Here is a 13722-nt window from a genome sequence, read left to right as displayed (position 1 = left end):
AACTTCACTCATTTGCACCACAGCCTTTCTCCATTTAAAGCAGGCATTCCCAGCCTGGGGTTCCACAGATCCCCTGGTAAGTAAGACCATAAGATATAGGAGCAGAAGTAGGCCATTCAACCCGTTGAGTCTGCTCTGCCATTCAACCATGGGCTGATCCAATTCTTCCAGTCATCTCCACTTCCCTGCCTTCTCCCCATACCCTTTGATGCCCTGGCTAATCAAGAGCCCATCTATCGCTGCCTTAAATACACCCAATGACTTGGCCTCCACAGCCACTCATGGCAACAACCTTTTCTGATTTAGAGGATAATATGCCTTTTGATTTGTCCCCTTACAGAAGTGCATGACCTAACATGTTCCCCTGTGGTGCAAAACACAGGGAAAAAAATAGACAAAACAAATATGAGGTAAAATAAATGTGGAGGAAGATGATCTAAAGAAGAATTAAGGGGATAAAATTAAAAATCAGTCGAAAAGAAACCTTAAAATAGGATGTTGCTAGTCACCACATTACAGGAAGGATGTGGCAGCTTTAGAAAGAGTGCAGAAGAGAATCACCATGAAAGCTTTATTTAGAAGGAAAGACTAGAATTATTCTCACTGGAATATAGGAGTCTAATTGAAGTTAATAAGTTGAAGTTGTCTCCTTGAAGTTATTAAGATTCTGAGGAATATAGATACAGTAGGGCAGATAAAATATTTTTCTAAGAATTGTTGGTCTAATACTAAAGGGCCTAGATAAGGCAAAGATTCACTTGCACCTCCTCCAACATAATCTATTGCATTTAGTGCTTACAGTGTGGTCTCTTCTACATGGTCACTGAGCATAGATTAGATGACTATATCACTCAGAATCATCGGAGGTGCTCTGAGTTTCATAGATACGCACTTTAGCAAAGTGGTCAAATCTAAGGTACAGGCATTAAATGGATGGTGACCAATAGGGAGTAAGCAAACAGTGCAAGGTTACCTTGTGGCTATTCCCCTCAAAAATAAGTATATTGTTTTGGAAACATATGGGGGGTGGCAGGGGAGGGTGTACGGCTCATGAGAAGGCGGCAGTAGACTGTTCAGTGGAACCAGAAATGCCTTTGCCTTTCAGTGGGGAATAGTGAATGCAGGAAGAGCTGTAGCGAAAGGGGACCCAATGGTTTGGGGGTGGGACTCTGCACGTTCCTGTTAGCATGAAGCACAAGGCTGGCAGGAGTAGGGAATCCTGGATGGCGAGGGTTATTGGTGCCCTGGCCAAGAAACAGGAGGCATGACTCAGGTACAGGCAGCTAATCCCTGAAGGAGTATTTATTATTTTGTCACAACCGAGAGAAAATCCAAGTGGCACATACAAAATGCTGGAAGAACTCAGCAGGCCAAGCATCATCTATGGAAAAGAGGGCGGTCAACATTTCGAGCTGAGACCCTTCAGCAGGATCTGTTTTGTTTGTTTTTCATTTTGTATTTGCACTGTTTGTTATCTTTTACACACTGATTGTCCATCCTGTCGGGGGTTGTCTTTCTTTGATTTTATCGTGTTTCTTGGATTTACTGTGAATGCCCACAAGAAAATGAATCTCAGTGTTGTGTGTGGTGTCGTATATGTACTTTGTTAATAAATTTACTTTGAACATTTTGGACTTTGATTATAGAGGGTGCAGAAGTGCACTCAAGAAGGAAATCGGGAAGGGAAAATTCAGCCATGAGATGACTTTGGCAGAGAAGAGTAAGGAAAATCCAAAGAGATTTAAGAATATTAAGGGTAAAAGAGTAACTAGAGAGAGAATAGGGTCCCTCAAAGGGACAACCTTGTATGGAGCTGTAGGATATGAGCAAGATCCTTAATAAAAATTTCTTCTCTTTTTACTGTGGAAAAAAAACCATGAAGACTTCGTAACTAATAAAAGTGATTGGGATTGTCTTGGGAATACTCTACATAACAGAAGAGGATGCAAAAGGTATAAAGGTAAATAAATCTCCAGGGACTGACCAGCTTTATACAAGAATGCTGTGGGACAGTAGAGAAGAAATTTTGGAGACCTGGCTGAGATATGTACATCATTGTTAGCCATGGACAAATGAAGGAGTTTTTTGATGAACTGACTATGAAAGTTCATGAGGGTAGAGCAGTAGATCATAAACATGAGAAAGTCTGCAGATGCCGGAAATCCAAGGCAACACATACAAAATGCTGGAGGAACTCTGCAATTCAAGCAGCATCCGTGGAAATGAATAAACAGTCGATGTTTTGGGCCAAGACCCTTCTTTAAGACAGAGAAAAAAGGTGGAGTGAAGGAAAGGAGGCTCGCTGGAATGTGATAGCTACAGCCATGTGAGTGGACAAGGTCAAGGGCTGGAGAAGAATGATTGGAGAGAAGAGTGGACCATAGGAGAAAGGGAAGGAGGAAGGGACCTGGGGGAAGTTATAGGCAGGCGAGAGGAAGTAAAAGGTCAAAATGGGGAATAAAGGAAGGGGGGGATCTTGTTTACTGGAAGGAGAATTCGATATTCATGCCATCTCATTGGAGGGTACACAGACAGAAATAAGTGTTGCTCCTCTACTCTGAAGGGGCCTCATCTTAGCACAAGAGCAGGCCATGGACCAACACATTGGAATGGAAATGAGGCAGGAAGATGGAATGAGCGGATATATGGGAAATGGAGGAGATGCAGGGGATAGAAACCCCATTCTTTATAGGAAGAGGATTTCTCTGGTGTCCTGGAATGGAAAACCACATCCTGGGAACAGACGCAGTGAAGGTGAAGAAACTGAAAAAAGGGAATAGCATTTTTACAGAAGATAGGGTGGGAAGAAGTATAGTCAAGATAACCGGGGTATCAGTAGGGTTATAAAAGATGTCAGTTGATAATTTGTCTCTAGAGATGGGGACAGAGAACAAGAAAGGAGAGGGAGATGTGTTAGAGTTGGACCATATGAATTTAAGGGCAGGGTGGAGGTAAGAGGCAAAGCTGATAAAATTGACGAGCTCAGCATGTGTGTATAAATCAGCACCAATGTGAACATTAACGTAGCGAAGGAAGAGTTGGTGAGTATAACTGGGGAAGACTTTAAACATGGACTATTCTACGTAGCCAAAGAAGAGGCAGGCATAGCTGGGGCCCATGCATGTGACCATGGCTACCCCTCGAGTTTGGAGACAGTGGGAGGCTGTAGATATGATTTAATGGACTTCAGTAAGGCCTTTGATAAGGTTCTATGTAGTCGGCTGCCTGGAAGATTAGATCACATTGAATACAGGGAGGGTTGACTCATTGGAAACAGATTTTGTGTAATGGTAGAAAGCAGAGGATGATGGTCGAAGATTGTTTCTTCAATTATTGGCCCGTGTCTAGTGGTGTGCAAGAGGGTTTGGTGCTGGACCCATCATTGTTTGTCATCTATGTCAATGACTTGGATAAAAATGTACAATTAGTATGGTTAGGAAGTTTACAGAAGACATTAAAGTAGATGGGTGACAATGAAGATGGTAATTGAAAATTACAGAGTGATCTTGGCCAGCTGATTAATTGACTGGTGAATACCAAATGGAATTTAATTTGAATAAGTGATACTGAAAATCTGTACCAACTGGCTGGAATATTCAAGGACATCTTCAACGTGTCACTGCAACAATTGAAGGTTCCCACCTGCTTCAAAGGGGCATCAATCATACCGGTGCCCAAGGAGAGCAGGGTGAGCTGCCTCAATAACTATTGCCCAGTTGCATCACATCTACTGTGATGGAAGATCTTTCAGAGGTTGGTCATGGCTAGAATTAATACCTTCCGATCATGGAAGCGGACCCACAGCAACTTGCCTGTCACCACGTCGCTTGTACGGTGTAAGTAATTTCACTGCCTTTCCACTCTGCTTTGAAACATCTAGACAATAGCAAAACTCTGACAGACTGATGTTTATAAATTACAGCTCAGCATTCAGTACTAATCAGCAAACTTCAAAACCATGGCCTCTGTACCTCCCTTTGCACTGTATTCTCGAGTTCCTTATCAGGAGACCACAGTCAGGATGCAGATCAGTAACAACACCTCCTCCTCACTACAAACGGCACGATTACACCTCAGGGGTGTCCGCTCAGCCTGCTGCTCTGCTGTTTCTACTCTCATGGCTAGGAACAGTTCAAACACCATCTATAAATTTGCTGATGACACCGCTGTTGTTGGCTGAATCCTAAATAAGGAGGCATACAGGAGTGAGAAATATTGGCTAGTTGAATGGTGTCGCAACAACAACCTTGCACTCAGCAGCAGTAAGACCAGGAAAATGATTGTAGCATTCAGGAAGGGAAAGTGGAGAGAACACACGTCAGTCCTGATTGAATGGTCAGCGGTGGAAAGTAACAGAGCTTCAAGTTCCTGGGAGCCAACATCTCATTTATTGCCATTTTTTTTCTTGTGCTGTACTTCTGCCACAACACAAGAAATTTCACAACATAAGCCAGTGATAATAAACGTAATTTGGAATCCGATTTTAATTCTAAGCATGAAGTTTTGCATTTTGGAAAGTTAGATCTGAGTGGTGAACGGCAAGCCCCTGGGGAGAGCTGCAGGACAGAAAGACCTCGGAATACAACTGCATGGTTCACTGAAGCAGAGTCACAGGTGAGGAAGGTCTTTGACACATTGGCCTTCATGAACCAGACTACTGAGACAACATTGCAGTTGTACAGGGTGCCAGTGTATTTAAAGTATTGTGTTCAGTTTTGTTTGCCCTGCTGGAGGAAGGATGTTATTAAACTGGAAGGAGTGCATAAAAGATTTACAAGGATACTGCCAGGACTTGAGGAACTGTGTAGCAGGGAGAGATTGGTCAGGCTGGCACTTTATTCCTTGCAGGATAGGAGACTGAAGGAAGATCTATAGAGGAGTATAAAATCATAAGGGGCACAGATAGGATGAATGCACTCAGTCAAGGTTGGCGAATCAAGAACTGGAGGGCATAGGTTTAAGGTAAGAGGGGAAGATTAGATAGGAATGTGAGGAGCAACTTTTTTTTTTACACAAAGGGTGGTATCTATGTAGAATCAGCGGTCAGAGGAAATGCTTAAGGCAGGTAGTGGAGTACAGTGTGGAGTAGCCCATTCCAGCCCTCAGAGCTGCACCACCCCAGCAAACCCCGACAAAACCCAATTAACCCTAACCTAATCACGGGACAACTTACAACAACCAGTTAACCTACCCGGTACATCTTTGGGCTGTTGGGAGGAAAGTGGAGGACCTGGAGAAAATCCACACATTCCACAGGGAGGACGTACAGAGACTCCTTACAGAACAGCGCTGGAATTGAACTCAAAACTCCAGAAGGCCCTGAGCTGTAATAGCTTCATGCTAAATGCTACGTGAAGCCCAGTGATCGCCTTTAAAAGACAACTGGACAGGTACATGCAGAGGAAAGATTTAAAAGATTATGGGTCAAACACTGGCAGATAGAAAAAGAATCCAGGGAAACTGCCAGTTTCTCCAGGTAACCCCGACAAAGATGGCAGAGTTCGTCATTGAAATGTTGGTTAAAACCAATACCAGTATCTGGCTGGAAATTCATCACTGGCAGGTAGGACTACCTTGGATGGGGCATCTTGGTCAGCATAGACCAGATGAATTGTAGGGCCTATTTTCATGCCATCTGACTCCATGACCATTTTGCAGAGCACTTGGCACTCCACCCACAGTGAAATCCTGAGCTTCCAGTTACAGGTCGTCTCAATCACCCACACACAAAGCCATGTTGATTATCCCTAATCAGTCCCTGTCTATACAAATACTTATAGCTCAGGTGCCTTCAAATACCTTCCAATAACTTTCCCATTACTACTAGCCTATAATTTCCTGGCTTATTTTTTAGAACATTTCTTAAACTACAGAACAACATTAGCTATCTTCCAATCCTCGGACACCTCTCCTGTGGCTAAGGATGGGTTAAATATCTCTGCTAGGCCCCCTGCAATTTCTGTACCAGCCTCCCACAGGGTCTAAGGGAACACTTTGGCAAGCCCTGGGGTTTTATGCACCCTAATTTGCCTAGAAGTGACTGAACAAGATGGCGGTAGTGAACAACGTGACCAATAGCAATGTCCTGCACAGTCTGCAAAACTACTTCCCCTTTCAATTATGATTCCAATAAGCTGCGTGCAGATGGAACCTGTTACTTAAACTTTGATGGTGTGTTTTTGGGCTGATGGGGCGACGTGGTACTTTGCTGTCTGTGAGGGAGATGGTTGAGGTTGGGAGTGCAGTGTGCTGTCTGGAGGTGGGGCATCAACCATGGTGGACTCCATTGTGTCTCTCTGACAGAGTCGACAAAGGCGTGAGTGGAGGACAGGTGGGTGGTCAGAGCTGTCTGCTTGTCTTTCACCATTCTTCCTATCCCTCTTCTTAGCTGCTGTCGGAGGAAAGTGCAGGAGCCTTGGGTTCCACACTGCAAGAATTGATCAGTGAGGCTCCTGGCTGTGCATTCATTTTGTGGGACCTTGAGCTTCATCCTGCATGTGTTTCTGGATTCTGGCTACTCTTCTGTTTTTGAACGGTTTGATCCGAGAGATGGGTGCAGACTGAGGTGCTTGAGCGAAGACAGGCTCTGCGACCCACAGCCAGCTAGCGGCGCTAAAATGAGCCAAACATAATGCTCTGGACTCCTGGTTTGATGCTGATAATTGTTTGCTTTTTGCCATTTGTGCAATTTGTTTTTTTTCATGCATTGGGTGCTTGATGGAACCCTAGGAATGGGTTCCATGGTATCTTTTGAAACATAGAAAACATGCAGCAGAATACAGGCCCTTCGGCCCACAAAGTTGTGCCGAACATGTCCTTACCTTAGAAATTACTAGGCTTACCCATAGCCCTCTATTCTTCTGAGCTCCATGTACCTGTCCAGGAGTCTCTTAAAAGACCCTATCGTATTCACCTCCACCACCGTCACTGGCAGCCCATTCCACACACTCACCACTCTCTGAATAAAAAACTTACCCCTGACATCTCCTCTATACCTACTCCCCAGCACCTTAAACCTGTGTCCTCTTGTGGCAGCCATTTCAGCCCTGGGAAAAAGCCTCTGACTATCCACACAATCAATGCCTCTCATCATCTTATACACCTCTATCATGTCACCTCTCATCCTCCGTCACTCCAAGAATAGGCTGAGTTTACTCAACCTATTCTCATAAGGCATGCTCCCCAATACAGGCGACATCCTTGTAAATCTCCTCTGCACCCTTTCTATGGCTTCCACATCCTTCCTGTAGTGAGGCAACCAGAATTGAGCACAGTACTCTAAGTGGGGTCTGACCAGGGTCCAATATAGCTGCAACATTACCTCTTGGCCCCTAAGTTCAATTCCACGATTGATGAAGGCCAATACACCATACGCCTTCTTAACCACAGAGTCAGCCTGTGCAGCTGCTTTGAGCGTCCTGTGGACTCTGACCCCAAGATCCCTCTGATCCTCCACAATGCCAAGAGTCTTACCATTAATACTATAATCATGCCATCATATTTGACCTACCAAAATGAACCACTTCACGTTTATCTGGGTTGAACTCCATCTGCCACTTCTCAGCCCAGGTTTGCATCCTACTAATGTCCCGCTGTAACCACTGACAGCCCTCCACACTATCCACAACACCTCCAACCTTTGTGTCATCAGCAAACTTACTAACCCATCCATCCACTTCCTCATCCAGGTCATTTACAAAAATAACAAAGAGTAAGTGTACCAGAGCAGATCCCTGAGGCACCCCACTGGTGACCGACCTCCATGCAGAATATGACCCGTCTACAACCGCTCTTTGCCTTCTGTGGGCAAGCCAGTTCTGGATCCACAAAGCAATGTCCCCTTGGATCCCATGCCTCCTTACTTTCTCAGTAAGCCTTGCATCGGGTACCTTATCAAATGCCTTGCTGAAATCCATATGCACTACATCTACTGCTCTTCCTTCATCAATGTGTTTAGTCATAGCCTCAAAAAATTCAATCAGGCTCGTAAGGCACAATCTGCCCTTGACAAAGCCATGCTGACTATTCCTAATCATATTATACCTCTCCAATTGTTCATAAATCCTGCCTCTCAGGATCTTCTCCATCAACTTACCAACCACTGAGGTAAGACTCACTGGTCTATAATTTCCTGGGCTATCTCTACTCCCTTTCTTGAATAAAGGAACAACATACGCAACCCTCCAATCCTCTGGAACCTCTCCATTGATGATGCAAAGATCATTGCCAGAGGCTCTGCAATCTCCTCCCTTGCCTCCCACAGTAGCCTGGCGTACATCTCATCTGGTCCCAGCGACTTATCCAACTTGAAACCTTCCAAAAGCTCCAGCACATACTCTTTCTTAATATCTACATGCTCAAGCTTTTCAGTCTGCTGCAAGTCATCACTACAATCACCAAGATCCTTTTCTATAGTGAATAGAGAAGTACAGTATTCATTAACTACCTGTGCTATTTCCTCCAGTTCCATACACACTTTCCCACTGTCACACTTGATAGGTCCTATTCTTTCACATCTTATCCTTTTGCTCTTCACGTACTTGTAGAATGCCTTGGGGTTTTCCTTAATCCTGCCTGCCAAGGCCTTCTCATGGCCCTTTCTGGCTCTCCTAATTTCCTTCTTAAGCTCTTTCCTGTTAGCCTTACAATCTTCTAGATCTCTAACATTACCTAGCTGTCTGAACCTTTTGTAAGCTTTTCTTTTCTTCTTGACTAGATTTATTACAGCCTTTGTACACCACGGTTCCTGTACCCTACCATAACTTCCCTGTCTCATTGGAACATACCTTTGCAGAACTCCACACAGATATCCCCTGAACATTTGCCACATTTCTTCCGTACTTTTGCCTGAGAACATCTGTTTGCAATTTAAGCTTCTAATTTCCTGCCTGATAGCCTCATAATTCCCCTTACTGCAATTAAACACTTTTCTAACTTGTTTGTTCCTATCTCTCTCCAGTGCTATTGTAAAGGAGATAGAATTATGATCAGTATCTCCAAAATGCTCTCCCACTGAGAGATCTGACACCTGACCAGCTTCATTTCCCAATACCAAATCAAGTACAGCCTCTCCTCTTGTAAGCTTTTCTACATATTTTGTCAAGAAACTTTCCTGAACACACCTAACAAACTCCACCCATCTAAACCCCTTGCTTTAGGGAGATGCCAATCGATACTTGGGAAATTAAGATGTCCCATCACGACAACTCTGTTATTATTACACCTTTCCAGGATCTGTTTCCCTATCTGCTCCTCGATATCACTGTTTCTATTGGGCAGCCTATAAAAAACACCCAGTAAAGTTATTGATAATAACTCTAGATCTAGATTTGAAAGACCTCTGCCTAATCAGAAATCTGTACTGGGAACAAACTGCCGCTGTAAGAATAGATGGAGAAGTGAGTCAGTTTACGAAAATCAAGAGAGGCATTGGACAAGGGTGTGTTTTCTCTCTTGATTTGTTTAATGTATACAGTGAAACAATATTACAAAAAATAAGAGACATCTTGGGTATCAAAGTTGGTGGTGAAAATATCAATAATTTTAGTAATGCACATGACACTGTGTTAATTGCAAGTATGGAGGAAGAACTACAAAACTTAATTGATATAGTTGTTGAAGAAAATGCAAAAATAGGTCAATCTATCAATTGCAAAAAGACAGACTGTAAGGTGATATCCAAAAAGAAGCAGAATCCTATCTGCAGGCTGAGAATAAATGGGGAAGACATAGAACAGGTACAGAACTTTTGCTACTTAGGAAGCTGGGTGACATCAAATGGCAGGTGTGACATGGACATCAAAAGAAGAATAGGGATGGCAAAAGACACCTTTACGATAATGAAGAGTATACTGACCAACACTAAACTAGGCATGACAACCCGCCTCAGAGTACTGAAATGTTATGTTTATCCAGTTATGTTATATGGCTCGGAATGTTGGACTAGTAACATGAGGAAACGAATTGAAGCAGCAGAGATGTGGTTTTTGAGGAGGATGCAAAGAATTTCATGGATGAAATGAATATCTAACGAGGATGTCATGAGCAGAGCAAGCACTGAAAGAGAAATAATGTATGAGATCATGAAAAGGCAACGTAACCTCATTGAACATGTAATTAGGAAAGAGGAGTTAGAATGGATGGTAATTATGGGAAAGATTGAAGGGAAGAAAGCAAGAGGAAGGCAAAGACAAATGATGATGGAGACAGCAGCCAGAGAACTGGAAATGAATACCAATGAATTGATCCACTTGACCCGAAACAGGAGTGTGTGGGCCATGGCAGTCAAAACTCAAACTGGGCACGGCACCTGATGATGATGATGAAAGTTATTGACCCCTTCCTGTTCCTAACCTCCACCCACAGAGACTCCGTAGACAATCCCTCCATGGCATCCACCTTTTCTACAGCCGTGACACTCTCTCTGATCAACGGTGCCACGCCCCCAACTCTTTTGCATCCCCCCCCCCCCGTACTTTCTGAAACATTTAAAACCAGCACTTGAAGTAACCATTCCTGTCTCTGATCCATCCAAGTCTCTGTAATGGCCACCACATTATAGCTCCAAGTACTGATCCATGCTCTAAGCTCATCCACTTTGTTGACAAATCTCTCTGTGTAAGACACATCTCAAACCTTCGGTCTGAGCATGTCCCTTCTCTATCACCTGTCTATCCTCCCTCTTGCTCTGTCTACAAGCTTTCTCTATTTGTGAGCCAACCTCCTCTTCCCCAGTCTCTTCAGTTCAGTTGCCACCCCCCAACAATTCTAGTTTAAACTCTCCCCAGTAGCCTTAGCAAACCTCCCTGCCAGGATATTAGTCTCCCTGGGATTCAAGTGCAATCCATCCTTTTTGTACAGGTCACACCTGCCCCAAAAGAGGTCCCAATGATCCAGAAATCTGAATCCCTATCCCCTGCTCCAATCCCTCAGCCACACATTTATACTCCACCTCATTCTGTTCCTATTCTCACTGTCGCGTGGCACAGGCAGTAATCCCGAGATTACTACCTTTGCAGTCCTGCTTCTCAACTTCCTTCCTAACTCCCTGTAGTCTTTTTTCAGGACCTCTTCCCTTTTCCTGCCTATGTCATTGGTATCAATATGTACCATGACTTCTGGCTGTTCTCCCTCCCACCGCAGGATATCTTGGACGCGATCAGAAACATTAGGGTACCCTAATCAGAAACCCTGGCACCTGAGAGGCAAACTACCATCCGAGTTTCTTTCCTGCGTCCACAGAATCGCCTGTCTGACTCCCTAACTATAGAGTCCCCGATAACATGGTCATACCTTTCTTATTCCTCAGTTCTACCCGTAAAGCGTCACTCTTTCCAGCCTGTCCTAACAGAGCACTGCTGTGACATATGCCACCTCTCCCTCTTTAATCAATCCCGCTCTATCACGTCTGAAACAATGCAGTACCAGAACACTGAACTGCTGATCCTGCCCCACCTGCAATCAAGTCTCACAAAAGGCTACAATGTCATAATTCCACATGCTGATCTGTGCCCTGAACGCATCCACCTTTCCAACAATATTTCTTGCATGGAGATGTATGCACCTTGCTCGACCTTTCAATTCCTGACTTTGTATGTAGTCTTAACAACATCTTTTCAATAACCACTCTATTACCTGTTTTGGCAGTCTGGTTCCTATCCCCCTGCAACTCTGGTTTTAAATTCCAACCCCCTGCCCCACCCCCTGTGTAGCACTAACTAGCAATATTTCCCAATAGGATATTATTTCCTTTCCAACTCAGGTACAAACCATCCCTTCTGTACAGGTCCCACCTTCCCCGGAAGAGAGCCCAATGACTCAAAAATCTGAAGCCCTTCTTCCTACACCATCTCCTTAGCCACTGGTTAATCTGTATGATCTTCTTATTTCTGGTCTCACTAGCATGTGGCCCGGGTAGCCATCTGGAGATCAAAGTGCAAAGGTACTGTATGATTAACCTGGTCTCCCAACATCATCTCATTTAGATTTTAAGATTTAGAGATACAACATGTTAACAGTCATTTCCAACTCACAGGGCCCACACTATCCAATTACGCCCACGTGATGAATTAACCTACTTACCTGTAGGTTAGTTGATCACATTGAATGTGGCAGAAAAATGGAGCACCCACAGTCATGGAGGGAACATGTACATTCCTTACAGAGAACAGCTTGGGTCACTGGCACTGTAACCACTACACTGCACATCTTCCTTTCTGAAGGCAAATCCTACACAAAGAGAACCAGATTATCTTTTTCAATTCTTTCCAACTTCCTGTAAAAAGTTCATCCTCAGAGATCATGTTACGTCCCATCATCAATCCTCACACACTTCCATACTTAGAGACTCGAGGGTTTCATCTTTGTACTTTCCCAACAACAGCACAGTTGTTATTGCACTGACGTGATTTGTCCACGTAGGATCAGTTTCTATAACACAAGCTGACAAGAGCTCCAGTTCTCTGCTACTGACATTAACCCCACAACCATCACTGTGTTACTGGATTGCTTGTCTGGTATCAAGTCATTAATGAAGCAGCCCTCATGTAAATAAAACCGTACACCCAAAAATGCTACAACCTTACTCCTGACTTTATTCTTTTCTCTGGCCATTTCAGATGAACTCAATAATATACAATATTATTTAATTCTTAAATAATCTTCAAATTTTAAGTTAACACACCTATATTGCTGTTTACACCCACCTCTACAATATTGCAGTCTTCTGTCCCAAGCTCACTCCCAACATTCTTTTGTTATAAGTTTAGCATGTCTAAGTTCTATTTTCCAGTCAACCATGCTCCTATCAACATACATCCTGACTCATCGAAATTCAATAAGCCACATCCTGCCTCACTCTAAATTCTGCTTGCTCAGAGCTTGCCCCATCCTCATCCTTACGTGAATGTATCAGTATCCCAGTTGCAGTTCTGAACTGAAAAAGGCACACAATGTCGCACTATCAATCAGTGGCAGGCCAGAAAATTGGAAATTTTTTAAAACCCACTTAAATAACTAAACAAATGATGACAAGGGAAAATAATTGAACTGGCAAATAGATTTTTTTTTAAAACAGGCAGGAAGAGCTTCTACAGGTGGATAGAATGAAAATGAGGCAGCAAGTTAATAATGTGAAATAAGTTAAAGACAAAGATTCCAAATAATAAAACATCATTAAAGATACACCAATAATAGACCATCAAGGTAGAGCAGTAACTAACTTGGAATCCCCAAAATTGACTCTGCATCCTTCAGCATCAGGTTAAAAACAGACAGGGAGACTTCCTCTAAATTACTCTGGAATAATACGGTCATACAACATACAAACAAGCATATGGCCCATTCACTCACTCATCCTTCCACATCTATTGCCTAGCATTTGTTCCATAGCCCTTCATGCCTAAGAGACACATGTGTTCATCAGGAAACCTCTTAAATGCTGTTAGACACCCTGCTTCAACCACATTCCAGCCGCTTACCAATCTCTCTGAGAGAAAGGTCTTCCCAATATCCCCTCTAAATCTCTTCTTTGCCCTAACATTATGTTCTCTAGATTTATCTAGCTCTGATATGGGGAAAGGTTTCTTGCAGTCTAACCTATTTATCTATACCTTCAACTTTATATACCATAATCGCATTCCCTCCTAACCTCCTTCACTACAGGAAGAATAGATGTAGACGATCCAGCTGCTCCTCACAACTAAATTGCTCCATCCTAAGTGA

Source organism: Hemitrygon akajei, chromosome 3 (genome assembly GCF_048418815.1).
Source record: "Hemitrygon akajei chromosome 3, sHemAka1.3, whole genome shotgun sequence".
In the NCBI taxonomy this organism is placed as follows: domain Eukaryota; kingdom Metazoa; phylum Chordata; class Chondrichthyes; order Myliobatiformes; family Dasyatidae; genus Hemitrygon; species Hemitrygon akajei.
Note: the sequence above shows the minus strand (reverse complement) of the source record.